Source organism: Nycticebus coucang, chromosome 1 (assembly GCF_027406575.1).
Source record: "Nycticebus coucang isolate mNycCou1 chromosome 1, mNycCou1.pri, whole genome shotgun sequence".
Lineage (NCBI taxonomy): Eukaryota > Metazoa > Chordata > Mammalia > Primates > Lorisidae > Nycticebus > Nycticebus coucang.
The window spans coordinates 84,277,501-84,292,268 of record NC_069780.1 but is presented as its reverse complement, the minus strand read 5'-3'; the positions used below and the strand labels follow the sequence as shown (position 1 = coordinate 84,292,268).

Sequence of the window (14,768 nt, the reverse complement as noted above, 5' to 3'; positions counted from 1 at the left end):
TTAACATTAATCAATAATTTTAAAAAAATTTTCTGACAGATGCCTTCGTGCCTATTGAATTTTCAAGTTTTTCAACAGCTGCCTTATGAAAAGATTCAACTAATTTATTTTTAACCTGGCAATCAACAGGGAGTCTCTGTTCTTTGCACAATAACTCCACTAAAACACCAATAATCATTTAGCAAGAGAAACGATATTCTTTATCACTTATGTCCTGAATAATACAACATTAAGCTAAAGAAAAGAAATTCAGAATATATGATACTTTCTAAATTATGTATTGGAGGTGATTTTTTTTTTTTTTGGTATATGTAAAGCTCTATGTGGGATAGTATACTTATTAGAGATGTTCTCAGATACATATTCTAAAAGGAGTTATAGGGCTTTAACTGATTTTCTCTTTATCTTTATAAATTTAAGGAAAATCTAACACAAAGGAACATTATAATGGCTTATTACTCTTTGAGATAAGTGTTGGGTAGAAAAATCTGTACATGAATGAAACAGCTATTATTGTGAAGTTGTAATTTGATTTCATAAAATGTGAATAATAGTCTAAAATAAAAGCAAGGAAATTAAACCTATAAAGGAATGCCAGTCAAACAAATGTATCGACATTGATTTATGTAAAGTTATATTCAGAGAAACATTATTAATACTATCGCAAGTTTAGAAATAGCCTTCATGCTTAGTGATAAGAAAGTATTTATATAAATGCCATCATCTGTGAGCTGGTAAAATAAATTTTTCCAGACAATGATACAGTAGAAGGAATTGTACAATACAAGGCCACCTACATTGATCCTTTACTTTAGGCTCAGCACCATTATACACCTTCAATGTAATAGAGCTCCTACTTGGTTTGAATATGATGTATTTGCTTCCAAACCTCATGCTCTTACCCATTCTTGTCAAATTGTCAAAATTACCAGCTTAACTGTCTTTAGTGTAATTTAATTTCATTTAAACATTATTTCTAATGTTGCTCATATGCTATTGGGAAGTAAAAAAAAAATAACTCAGAACCACTGTTATTCTGAGAAAATTAGATAACAAGACACCCATTGTAATTCTGATGGGTTCAGTAATGTGCTGTCCTAGAGTAGTTGGAATTTGTACAGCGCCTCTATTTTGGTGGCCAGGACAGTACAGAAGCAGTGGATTTTGAAGCCTCTTAATTATGAGTATTTACCCCTTCTTCCTTGTTTTTGGAACTTGTTAAACAATGAATGCACGGTATTCAATGTGCTTCAGTTTTGCACGTTGTTTAGAAAGCATTAAAGGGGATACTAACTTTGCCTCTTTCTCTGTGTCATCAGCTTCAACCTGTGTGGCTCATTCTAAACGCTGTCTACCGCAGAAATTCCATAGCTCCATCCTTTTTAATACTCTGTTAAATTGTCTACTCACTGGACATCGAACGCTTGAGACTTCCCCCAAACTCACTGACTGTTCCTTCTCTTTTTCACTGACTCTTCCTCATGCCCTTTATCTTACACTTTAGAGTGTTTAGGAGTCAACACTGACACCTCCTAAGTGATATTTAATCCAGTCCCACGGCTTTAAATGTGTCGTCTATATTGATGACTTCCAAACTTTATGTCTCAAGATGAATATATCCAAATGCCCACTTTACCATCTCACTTGCTGCCCTAACTAGGTATTTGAAACTTCTTTCAAACCAAAATAAACCTCCCGATTGCCTACTCCCAACTAGTAAACAAAATTAAACAGAGACAAAAATAAACAATCAAAAAGCCTATCTCCTCCCATTTCCAACTTGGAAAATAGCACCATCGTTTGCTGTCGGGCCACACCCTTACACGTCACCAGTCATCATGTCCTTTAGCATTTCTCTTCAGAGTCTATCCCTATACAGGTGTCATCTCTTTCCCTGAGAGGGGCTTAGTATATCTTCTAACTGGCTTACTTTTGCTCACACTCCTCTGAGATCTATTTCCTCGGGGAAATACAGCCAGGGGAGGGGAGCACCCATTTTCTGCTCTCACATTTGTAGGTCCTGATGCCAAGTTCAAATGTCACCAGCTCTGACAATGTGAGAGTCATTTATTCTCTGAACTTAAGTTTCCTCATTTGTCAAATTAGGAGAGAAATATACTTCCTAGAGTTGATCTGAAGATGAAAGAAATTATTCAAAGTAAGATGTTTTGCGAAGTCTTGTTACATCAGAAGTCTTCATTCGGGCCAAGTATGGTGGCTCATGCCTGTAATTCCAGCACTCTGGGAAGCCAAGGTAGGTGGATCACTTGAGCTCATAAGTTTGAGACCAGCCTGAGCTAGAGCGAGACCCGATTTCTAAAAATAGCCATGCCCTGTGGTGGGCACCTGTAGTCCCAGCTACTCGAGAGACTGAGGCAAGAGAATCACTTGAGCCCAAGAGTCTGAAGTTGCTGTGAACTGTGATGCTCGGCATTCTACCAAGGTAGACAGAGTGAGACTCTGTCTCAAAAAAAAAAAAAGAGAGAGAGAAAGAAGAAATGACAAAAAGACAGCCTCAGTAAATGACCATTATTATTTTGAAACATAGCTGATCGTGATATAAAAATTCAATCATGTCATTCCCTTCCTCCAAATTCTCTTGTGGCATCTATCATACTTGAATAAAGTCTTTAACATGACCCCAAACTCCAAAAGATCTAGACCACCTGTTCTCCTGATCCCATTTTTAAATTATTTTAGAGATTTTATGTCTTGATCTGTTGCCCAGGGTAGATGTTAGTGGCCCCACATAGCTCATTGCTAACTACCATCTTCTAACTTAGAGTTTTCGAGCCACATGCTCTTGTGAATTGCCTCAGCCAGTCTCACTTTATAATTCGAGGTGCCTCTGCTTTCTACTCTCTTTCAAAATCTTTACCTTTTCACAATGTTTATGCTCAAAATTTACCTGTCTTTCAGGGTGACATGTTTTCACTGGTCATCCTATCAAAAATAATACCCTCGTCCATCTCTACTTCTGCACCTTGCTTTATTTTATTTCATAGTGCTCATCGTATCGTGTTATATGTTTGTCCATTTGTTTATTTGCCAGTTCCCCTCAAAAGAGAGAATACTCTTACTCTGCATAAGACTAAAATCTCATTTCATTAAAACTTTTGTTCACCCCTGTATCTCCATTTCCTGGAACAATGCCTGGTACTAACAGGCCCTCTGTAAATTTTGGTGAATGAAGTATTATGTAAATTTATTATAAAAATATTTTTAGATGTTTTTTTCCACCAATAAATATGGAACTCTTGAATTTCATTGTTTGATTCATATGAATAAACATGATACAACTAGAAGAGCATTCTCAGGTGATGTATTCAGAAGGTGTGACACAGTGACAACTCTTTTTAGCTGGAAAACAAATATTTAATTTACACAGAATCTGAACTACTTCTTTTCTTCCCTGGTTATAATTTCGGATAAATATTTCATTCCCCATTGATTAAGACATTATGAGTGCAGATAATCAATTGCATAGTAGCTGCCAGTACCTTTGACACTAAAAATGGATCCAATTATTAAAAGCCACTTTGATAGTTTGAACATTTTGCTTAAAAAAAAAGAAAGCTAGTGTCTTAATTTAGCATGTGAGATTCTCCCTGATTTTGAGCACAGGTATGTCTTTTTCATGGGTTATCATAAATCCTGCATCTTAATGGAGACAATAATTAAAATTGAGAGAGCAGGTAGAAATTACCTCATTCAAAGTGAGAGCAACATGGTAGTACTTAGCAGAAAGCTTGGGAAGCTCAGACAAGTGGATCAGAAAAATGCTCTCAATGGACAAGCCATTTTAATATGCTTATGATTTTAAATATTTCCTATCATAAAATTTTTCTGAAAGCTTTTGTAGGAGTTTACGTTGTCAGAATATATTTTATTTAAATATTTTTTATAAGACCACTTTGAGAGAAATTGCAGAAATTATCTTTACTCAAAAACTTGAGATATTTTTAGTACCAAAAGGGAAGCCATCAAGATTCCTTTGATCTTTTTGGGCATAGAGAGGAAAAATTCATTGAGGATACCTATTTCAATCTATTTTAGTATATAAAAATCTATTCCATTGTCAACAAAACATTACACTTGAAAAGCAAATGCCCTGGTCGTTTTCTGACCTAAATAGCAGAGGGAGTCAAGGGTTCTGAGCACACTGATATTTACTCACTGGACAGAGCAGCTCTATGTAACAGAAAGGTCAGAGGTTGGAGGCAAAAGAACTGGCTCTAAGTTCTGTTTCTGACACGCCGTAGCTTACTGAACAGGGGCATGTTCCTTATCTGCTCTTCAAAAGTTATATTTGTAGTGATGGCTCTCCTATCTAACGTGATGACTGTGAAGAGCAAACGAACGTCACATTTGTTCAAACAAACCTCATGGAAAGGAGATGGCCTGGCCCTTACCGATGGATAGTTCCTGAATGAAATACTTCAGAAGCCACAAAGAGGTGCAGAGTAGAGAAAGCACACTGCTTAGTGGAGCAAGAGAGAGATCATGCCAGCGTAGCCCTTTAGTGTTCTATAATATATTCCAGATTCATCTGGTATTCTCTAGGTCTTCAGATTTGCCGAGCCCTGTCTCCTCTACTTGGAATGTTCTTCCTCCAACACACGGTCCACTTTTCCATGACTCTAACTTGTCCTTTAAGTCTCAGCTCAAATGTCACTTGTCCCAAGGAGGCCTTCCAGAGACCACTCAGAGTAAATCAGGCCTGCCCCATTGCTAAGGCACATTCTTCTTCATGATTCTTCAGTATTTTTGTGTGATTACTTGTGCAAAATCTTATACCACTTATACCAGAAGTTCTGAAAGGGCGAGGACTGTGGGTTATCATAGTGCCATAAAATGGGTGAGTGCCCAACAAATATCTGTTGTATAAATTGAAAAATAATTTAAATAAGCATCGCACACAATTGGGAACTCTCAGCGCAGACAAAACAATGAAATCTGTAGGAAAAACATGGATTTCCTCAGAGAGATAGAGATCACCATTAGCGATAAGGACCTACAGAGATAGAGGCAGAGGGAGGGAGAATGTGGGTGTAGTTGGAAAAGAATTGAGTGAGAAGGAAAAAGACGTCCTGGAAAAAGCCATGTTTATATTATAGATAATGAGGGTCTAGTCAGTGGCTAAGAAGAGATTGAAACAATACATTCTTTTTAGTTAGAATATATATTTTTTAGGAATATAAAATAAAACATATTTTAAAATATAACTTAAAAAATAGCACTATGTAAAAATAATGTACTTTTAAAAGCTTTTTGAGGAGAAGGGGATGATTTCTGCTGAATTTTCCCTCCATTTCTTTTCTTTTTCTTCTTTTCTTTTTTTTTTCCCAGACAGAGCCTCACTCTGTGCCCTGGGTAGAGTGCCGGGGTGTCATCATAGCTCACAGTGACCTCAAACTCTTGGGCTCAAGCTAACCTCTTGCCTCAGTTTTTCTATTTTTAGTAGACACCAGGTCTCGCTCTTGCTCAGGCTGATCTGAAACTCCTGAACTCCAGTGATCCACCCACCCTTGGTCTCTCAGAAGCTGGAATGACAGGTGTGAGCCACCACGCCCAGCCCTCCATTTTCTTCACTGTTCTACTCCGGCTGTCACAGCAAAGCCAATGCTATGCAGTAGTGTGATACGCTTTCCTTAGAGCGCAGGTTAGCAGTTCTCTGCTACCACTGCGGCACCTTTGTCAGGGATGTCACTGTAGCCTAAGTGACTTAGAGTGTGCTCTTCTCAGCCACACACACTGCTCTGTCACGGAGCTTCCCTGAACACCCTTTTCTCTACTTGTATATCTTCAATGATATTTTCCAGTGATGTATGAGTGCTTATTCTAAATTTATGCCCTGGACACATGTCTGGCTGTTTGGTAGGTCCAACCCTTAACTTACTTTTGTATTTTTTGAACACATCTTTACCTCATAGCATTATGTTGTGACCCATCCCTATCCATGTGAAGCTACTAACATACAAGTTAAGTACTGAACTCTGAAGTCATCATGCCCAGGTACAAAATCTTACCCCACATCCTACTGTATGACTTTGAGCAAATGATTTAACCCCTCTGTGCTTTCTGACTTCAGATTGCTTATTTGTAAAATGAGAATCATGACAATAGTATGAACCTCATAATGTGACAGCTGACATGTAATGTGTGCTTGGTAGCTGTGAGCTATTATCATTTTCAGAAAATATTAAGCAGTCCAAGATGAATAAGACACATTTACTCCCTGCCTCATGAAGCTTGCACTTTAATAAATGAAACAGATATGTAAAGAAGACCCCTAGGGCACAGCATCATTGCTGTATTAGAGAGATTCTCACTAGGTGACAGCATTTGACAACGAAAGAGTATTTAATCAACTTTGTTTGGGGCAGAGTGGGTGTGGGGTATACGGGGAAATGTTTCATGGAAGGAAAACATTTACATGCCACTTGAGAGATAAGAGGCTTTAGCTAAACCATGCACAGAAAATATTTTTTGTGGGATCTAACAATAATGAGAGCTGGCCAGATGGATAAGGAATATTATAGGAAAAATAAGAGTGAAGCAGAGAAAGTAAAAAGAGTAAAAGCATGTTTTTCCAATATACACTTTTTGCTTATGAGATGTTCTCTTGTTTGCCAGTGTAGTGGGAAGACAGATGGCACTTAGGAACTACGTGACGATGTATGAATAATGACCACACACCTAACAATCCAGCATGAAATGCTCTGAAATTTACATATTGCTGAGTGATAATATTGAATTTTTATGTGAAGTTTTATATAAACTACAAACCCAGATATTATCATCTTATAGTCAAATAGAATCAAAATCACTATCTTTACAACATGAAAAATAAATAAGATAAGTGCTTGATATTACATACTCAACTGATGGCTCTAACTAGCTCTTCATGTTTTTATTTGCAAAATATTTGCACATTTTCCAGAAGTAATATGTAATATGTAATAATGACAACTTGGGTTTGTATGTATAATCCCCACCTTAAAAAAAAAAAAGTTTTGGTGCAACTATTAAGCAAAGATGAACCTGTATCTTTCTTTATTAATCTTTAGATTGAATGAATATGTTTTCATCGTATTTAAGTCATAAATAAAATAAATGTCATTAGTTACTTTAAAATATATATAGCATTAACGTTTAAAATTGTTTTTCTATTAAGTGTCATAGTGTTTCTACAGCCATGTCTACGATATTGTATCCTACTCAGAGTAAGAAAAGTTTCTGGATACAAATTCAGTGGCACAGGTGCATTTGACAGGTAAGCCATTAATCGTTGGGGGAAGAAGTATCCCTCTGAATAGAACATTTCTACTGTCTTAATATAACTAGGTATTTGTATTAGAACAAAGAGATCCTCCCTGGTGACCGGAAAAAAAAAAAAAAAGCATTGAAATAGGAAAGTCTTGTCTTTACTAGGCATGTACTCTTGGCCAATGACTTAACCTCTCCAAGTCTCATAAAGTAACTCATCAGGGAAATTGGTGTCCTGTAGATGGTCATAACACTTTGAAATTATACGGATAATTTATTATCCCTTGATGCTAGAAAATGTTAGATATTTGAGGTATATCCTTTTTTCTGATCTCCAGAATTATTTCTGAAACTGAAGTGCGATTTTTATCTCCCATACGTTATTTTTCTGATGAAGAAAATGCAAAAGATGGGACAGAATAAACATGACTCCAAGTCTTTGCCATACTTTCCTAGCTAGTTATGAACTGCAAATCTTGGAAATTTAATTTTGAAAAATCAAACCCTTTAAATTAAATTTGAAGTAAAAATAGCACATTCTAATTTTGAGTTTGAGTTTAGTTACCTTGACTTCTATATATCCGACCTAAATGATTGCTTACTTTCTTTTGAAAACTTTTCTAAAATATCGATAGCAATTTTATTCCAATTCATCTACTATCTTTCGAGTTAAAAACTCAGAAGCTATGTTAACAATGTTATAAAAAATTATCCAAATAAATGCTGCAGAGGATGTGGAAGTTTTTTAATATGCAAATGAACATACACACACACAGAAACACAGACAAGATTAAATAAAAATGAACAAAGACATCTGTCTCCTTAACACAAACAGCTGACAAGGTAATACACGTAAAACAGACTAGGGAGCCTTTTAAGATACAGAATAAATATATTAATACAAGTAATTATAAAAATGAGAATGCATTTTAATTCAAAAACTACCCCAATAAAGATAACATCTACATACTGATCATTCACATTAACCCTCACTGTGAAATAAGGCACATATTTGCAAAAAGGATGTGAAAACACTGACACGTCCAGGGTCTAAGAATCGTGTAAAGTTAACTATCACATATGAAGGTAACACATAACTTAGAGTTCAATAAAATTGTTGCCTCATAAATTGAGAAAACCAACCAACGAGGTCTAATTTGGAAGGGCGAGGAGGTAGAAGGCATAGGCAAAGCAAAAATATAGTTCATATTACTCTACATATTTCCATTTTCTACATAATTGCTTTAAGAATGTCAATTAACTTTCAGGAGACAATTTCCTTTGAAATCTGTAAATATTTACATAAAAGTAATTTTAGAAATGAGCTAAAGGAACCTAAATCATAAATTTCTAATAATCACAGGGTTTTTTCATACCACAAGATGCTGGGAAAAAATGTGATTTATACATTTAGAAAACTCCTAAATTGCTTTATAAAATGGCAAGTAAAAAATAAATAAATGAAAAATATGCATCAATTTGTAATTGATTTTAATTCTTATGCTTACCAAATGAATTTCTTTACCTATACAATAAGTGATAATTATTGAAATATCACATCTATAACATATATATTCCTAAATCAAAAATATATTTTTATTTTGCCAGGAAATTGAGTAAAAGTTCAAATTCCCCTAAAACTATTCCCACCTGAAATGGAATAACTTCATTTAATTTAGTTATCACTTAATGTAAATGTTTAAATAAAATCAAATAAACAATGATAAATAGTGATATTGATTTTAGGTATCTTCAGTAATAAAGTTTGGTTTACTGGGTTTTGGTTGAGAAATTACCAGCTTGTTTTGAAAAATAAACTATTTATATATATATAAGTATATACACATACACATATATATTCTTTAATTTTTGTTGTAGTTTGAATGTAAAACACTGTTTCGGTGCTATCTAAAAATACTCTGAATGTTGTATGAATTAACTTTATCCCAAAACATAAAGAAGTAGATTCTACATATATGTAAGCTAGACAGGTCTCAGAGATTTAGAATTACCAAGCTAATTCTAAATTATCATTAGAAAGAATAATTTCTATTATTCTTGGAAAAAATCTGAAAATAGAGATGGAAATATTGATTGGATGACAAATTTATAGACAATTCCACAATCTAACATTTTTTTTGAGGAAGGAAAAAATGAGTTGATGTTTAAGAACATTGTTGATGGGAGGCGCCTGTGGCTCAAGGAGTAGGGTGCCGGTCCCATATGCCAGAGGTGGTGGGTTCAAACCCAGCCCCAGCCAAAAACCAAAAAAAAAAAAAAAGAAAAGAACATTGTTGATTAATGTTATCAGACGTGCTCTAAATTAAAGTTCAAATGGCTTCAGTCAAAAATTGTTAGACAGAAATATATAACTCTTAATTGTCACAGAGTAATCCAAATAATTCTAATACTATTTCTAAGTGAGTGGGATCAAAGAACTGCATCTTTTAAAGAAAATATAATACTTAACCTCAGGATAGAGACTTTAAATTTAGCCCTTATTTGAGTAAATATTTTTAAGCACATTGAATATATATATATATATATATTTTTTTTTTTTTGTAGAGACAGGGTCTCCCTGTACCGCCCTCGGGTAGAGTGCCATGACATCACATGGCTCACAGCAACCTCTAACTCTTGGGCTTACGCGATTCTCTTGCCTCAGCCTCCCAAACAGCTGGGACTACAGGCGCCCGCCACAACGCCCGGCTATTTTTTTGTTGCAGTTTGGCGGAGGCTGGGTTTGAACCTGCCACCCTCGGCATATGGGGCCGGCGCCCTACTCACTGAGCCACAGGCGCCACCCCTGAATAAATATTTTCATATGGAATAAATAAATTAATCAGTGGAAGTTACAGGATATAACTGTTTTCTAATGTTTTGATATGATGAGACCAATTTGGAACTGAAAACCAAAACTTTTTCTGCACCAAGCGACACTCCATGAGCTCATTACTTCAAACATTATTTTTGAAAAGGATAATGTTACATTCTGTCTTTAATGGTCACATCAAATTTCCTTTCGTAATTCCAGTGAGACAGTCCTAGTATCCAAATACTCCAGTTGAGGAGACAGACACAAAGAGAGGAGTGAGGTAAAGGAGAGATAAAGCTAGAATCCTGGGTTGGACACCCTCCCAACAGTTTAATCCATTTCCCCACATGCCAATTTACAGTAAAAGGAAATTGGCACATTAACCTGAAAAGAAAAAAAAAGAAATAAAAATGACCAAATTCATTCAGTGAATCCAGGCATATTCAATGAAGTAATAGTGAGTTCATGCAAAAAGAAACTTGGCTTTGGAATAGAAAAATTTACTTATACTTAGTGGGGAAAAGGCACTTAAGCAATAACCTACGCGTTCTGGAGAGTGAAACCAAAATAGAGAACTGACTTGTTCTCTTTGTAAAGTCGCTTTAGAAAGGAATTCTGGTGAGCAAACATGAAAAATAATTTTCTTTCTTCCCACTTCGTCAAAGAGTCTCTCCTTTCCTACAGAAGCTCTATAAATTGTGAGACTGTCTATGTGCATGGAGGAATATAGTAAATTTGCAATTATCAGGTAAGAATATGTGAGTGATATGGACATAGACCTTAACAGGAAATTTTTGTTTTACTGGATAAATTCTTAGTTGTTTATTAAAGTTAATAAGGAGACTGTTTTTGACAAAACGAACTGCATTCCAAGTACCCTCACAGTGAAAGTTCTCATAAAGGACAAACTGGAAACAGATGAAATTAACATGAAAAAAGCCAGGTGAATGAAGCTAAAAATGAGATTCTATTTAATATATGGAAAATGGCAGTTGTACTTTGGTAAAGCAAGAAGGAAATGAACAGACACGATGTAAGACTCAAAAACAAGCTCTTATGATCCAGATTTGCTCTTTCCTGTATTCATCAGATCTTAGGGCATTGTTAGTCTGTGTGTTTGACCATCACCATGTTTATATAAACATGTTGGAACCTGTGTGCACATAGAGTGTCATATGCTCTCCATGAGTTGTTTTAAAACATAGAAATGGAGAACATATAGTTTACTGATTAGTACCTAATGGAATTTCCTGCTGTCTGTTCTAGCTAGGCAAAACAACACATTAGGAAAATAAATATACCCTCCCCCCCCGTTTAAATATGATACAACTTGGACAAACCTTTTTAATGCATCTCTAAATTTCCCTTCAACCTTATCGTGATGATTCAATTATACTTACCCATCTTTTGTGTTGGTAATTAAAATTAAACCAATTTTAAGTATTAGAACTCCTTGCATAAAATTTACTCTGCTTTTAAACTCCAATTTATGTCATTTTGATATTTCCTTCAATAAGCTTGTTTAGAGTTCATATAAGATTTATGAAACATAACCAATGAACTCTCCAAAGCCCCTAGAATATTATTAATAATCTCACATTATGAATTACAATTTATCATATAGACAACTTATGTGACTAATTCATTAAGAATAACTATTAATACTCATTTCATTTGAGTTAAAAGGAATATCTGCCTGAATGACATTTCAGTTTATATGCCAGACTAGCAAGATTTCAGAACGCAATACATAATCAACTCTACCCAGCAAGAAACAAGTTTAAACACCCAGAAATTCATTCTAAAATAAAAGTAATACTTATTTGTTTAAATTTGATAGAACAATACTTCTAGGATATGTTGAGTTAAGGAATTACGAGAAGAGAGAAAAGAAATCACTTTGGGTTGTGTCCTGTTTCATTTCAACAAGTGTTTCTTCAATTATATTTCCATGGTATTGTATTGGAAATGATCCTGTCGGGTTGTTATATTGTTAATTCTTTTCTTTATTTGCTCTATTAATTATCAAGACAACCAAAATATTTAGAGTATGTGCAGATTTAAAGGTCAGATAACTATTTTTAGGCAAATGCATTTATACTTGTAATAAACATTACATATATGAAAATCCACAAAAGTAACAGAAATTAACTTGCAATTTTAAAAAACTAAAATGTCTTAATAATTTGGAAATATATGTGAATAGGATTTTTTAATATATTAGAATGATCACCTTTGTAAAAATACTTCACTAAAAACGGCAAGAGTTGTAGTTTATCATTAATATGCTCTTCGAGTAAAACAATAAATAGATTTATATTCTGATGCAAATCATAGAATTTTTAAAGGAAGTTAACTTTTGGCCCTTTAATATGACTGTCACTGCAGCTAAGCTGACAATATACCGGGGGATGGCCGATGGTAGCAATGTGCGGTATTCTAGCAGCCGAGTGTATCAGTCAAAAATAAGTAATGTAATTGATACCTGTATATCTACATATGCCCCAAACACCTAAAGATTGTAGGTATGGAAACCAGAATTATTAATCATTTTAGCTTACAAAACAGTTATGTCTTTTCCTATTACATTTTGTACCCAGCTGATACAGAAACTGAGCAAAGATCTCCTCCAACAGAAGAAACAGTTGTGTTTGTTTTGGAATAAAGTTAAATACACTTTTTGGTTTCCCATTATTATCAGTTGGAAGTACTTAATAGTAAAAACAAATAATAAAGATCTTTGCCTTTTGTAAGAACATGTTTTATGTATGATTGAAATTTTTACAACACTCCGGAAAAGCCATCCGATGTTAGATTTAAAAATGAAATCAAAAGCATTTTTGACATAGTACACATGAAAAATTGGAACTTCCAATATCTTCAATAGAAGTTGTAGAAAGTGTATGTCTCCTTGGAGTCTGACACTCACTTAACACAGCAGAAAATAAGGTACTATACGGTAAACGAAAAGTACAGTAAAGGACAGTTGTAAATTTACATAAGAATAGTTCATAAACATTTTGGTCTTTCCATAACAGTTTTTATATAAAATGAATAAAAAAACCTTTAGACAGCTGTCATCACTCTCGTTTGACCACTTTTCACTAATATGCACACAGACATATTTATATAGCAATATACTGATGCACCGTTACATGGATATTAAACTATGATTACTGACTGTAACTGAGATGTGCATTATCCAGTCAACATTATCCGTAGTTGAAATACTCTTACATTATGTATTCTTGTCATGTATCTATAAAAACATGAAAATATAACTTTACATTATTTCAGGTATTTACATAAGTTCAAGCTTGACAGAGAAAAATTGATAAGCTACAATTTTTAGAAGAGTAGGCCCAGAGGTACAATAAACAGCATTAAGTATCTATAGTCGTATCTGGTTCATTTTTAAAAACTCGTTTGAAGTACAATATGGAAACAATTAGTCTGCAATTTGGTCATTCTAGCCTTTATTATTTAAACTTAAAATGCACCTCCAACATTCAGGATGAGGAGAAATGCACTAAAATTATATTGTATTATTTTGGAATTTGTCATTAGGGACAGTTAAATTTAGTGAAGAATACCCTGATACCACGTGCCACCATGTCTGGTGCAAGCGGTTACTGTTCAGCCCTACAGTTTTCCTTCCCTTCTTTGAAATATAATAAATAAGAACATTTTAACTTTGTAAATATCAAAGGCTTACTTGCAGAAATAATAAGAAAACAAATATTAAAAATAACTATCAGATGTTTTTGTTTGTAATTGATTAAACTTTAAATTATGAATTTGGGGGGCTTTATAGGAAATAAAAGGTATTTTATGAAGGGAAAGGTAGATACTTTAAATTTATTGCCTAGAGAAATAGATGGTCTTTAGTCCAATGTTACGGAAATGTGGTATTTTTTCCACGCTGGGCGTATTAAAGTAGCCATCCCACCAGCAGAATAAATATAAAAATAATACAATAGGGTTGTTTTATTGATGGCCATGGGATGAAACTACATTTCAGGGGACTCAAACGTGTTTAAAATACTCATGATATATAAAGTTTACAACAGCTATTATAATTGTAAAACGAAAAGTTTAAGTTTATAAGATTTGATCAGTGGACAACTATCTAGAAAGCTACTTTAAAGGCATATCTGACTTCACCTACTACTAATACTTCTGTAAGCTCAAACACCAGAAAAATGGAATCTCACCTATTCTGATATTTATTTTTTTAATATTAGCTTTTTAGATCTATTAGCATTTATCTACATAGATTAAATGCTTTGTGTTAACAAATATTTATTTATATATGGTGAGATGTATGAAAAACAGACTCAGATACTATTAAGGGGCAGATTTAGATTTGTAAAATCTCCCGGCCTTTTTAAAAGGGGGATGTTTTCTCTGGGAACCTAACAACTGGGTAGTGTCTTTAAACTCGCTTGATTTATGACCAAACTGTAGCTAAGCAAAATTAATTGGACCACTTGCAAATAAAACAGTAGAAAAATGTTTATTTCAAATGTCAAGCATTGCCAAGTAATTTTTATATTAACACCAAATGTTAAAGAATAGGATACATTAAAGTTTTAATAACAATATTAAATTACGAGATTGGAATCTCCTGTTTGTTTTCCTTCCTTAGCATTTACATATTTGGCTTTGAAAAATACAGAACTGA

At 34.1% G+C, this 14,768-nt stretch overlaps 1 protein-coding gene across 2 annotated transcripts in view; it reads right to left on the bottom strand.

Moving 5' to 3' along the window:
• Positions 1 to 11,090: 11,090 nt before the first annotated feature.
• GRIA2 (glutamate ionotropic receptor AMPA type subunit 2) overlaps positions 11,091 to 14,768 on the bottom strand; it is a 161,996-nt gene continuing 158,318 nt past the window's right edge. For both annotated transcript variants that reach the window (XM_053583479.1, XM_053583474.1), the window contains one exon: positions 11,091 to 14,768. This exon is cut by the window's right edge and continues 671 nt beyond it. The gene's annotated coding sequence lies outside the window, so the exon portion shown is untranslated.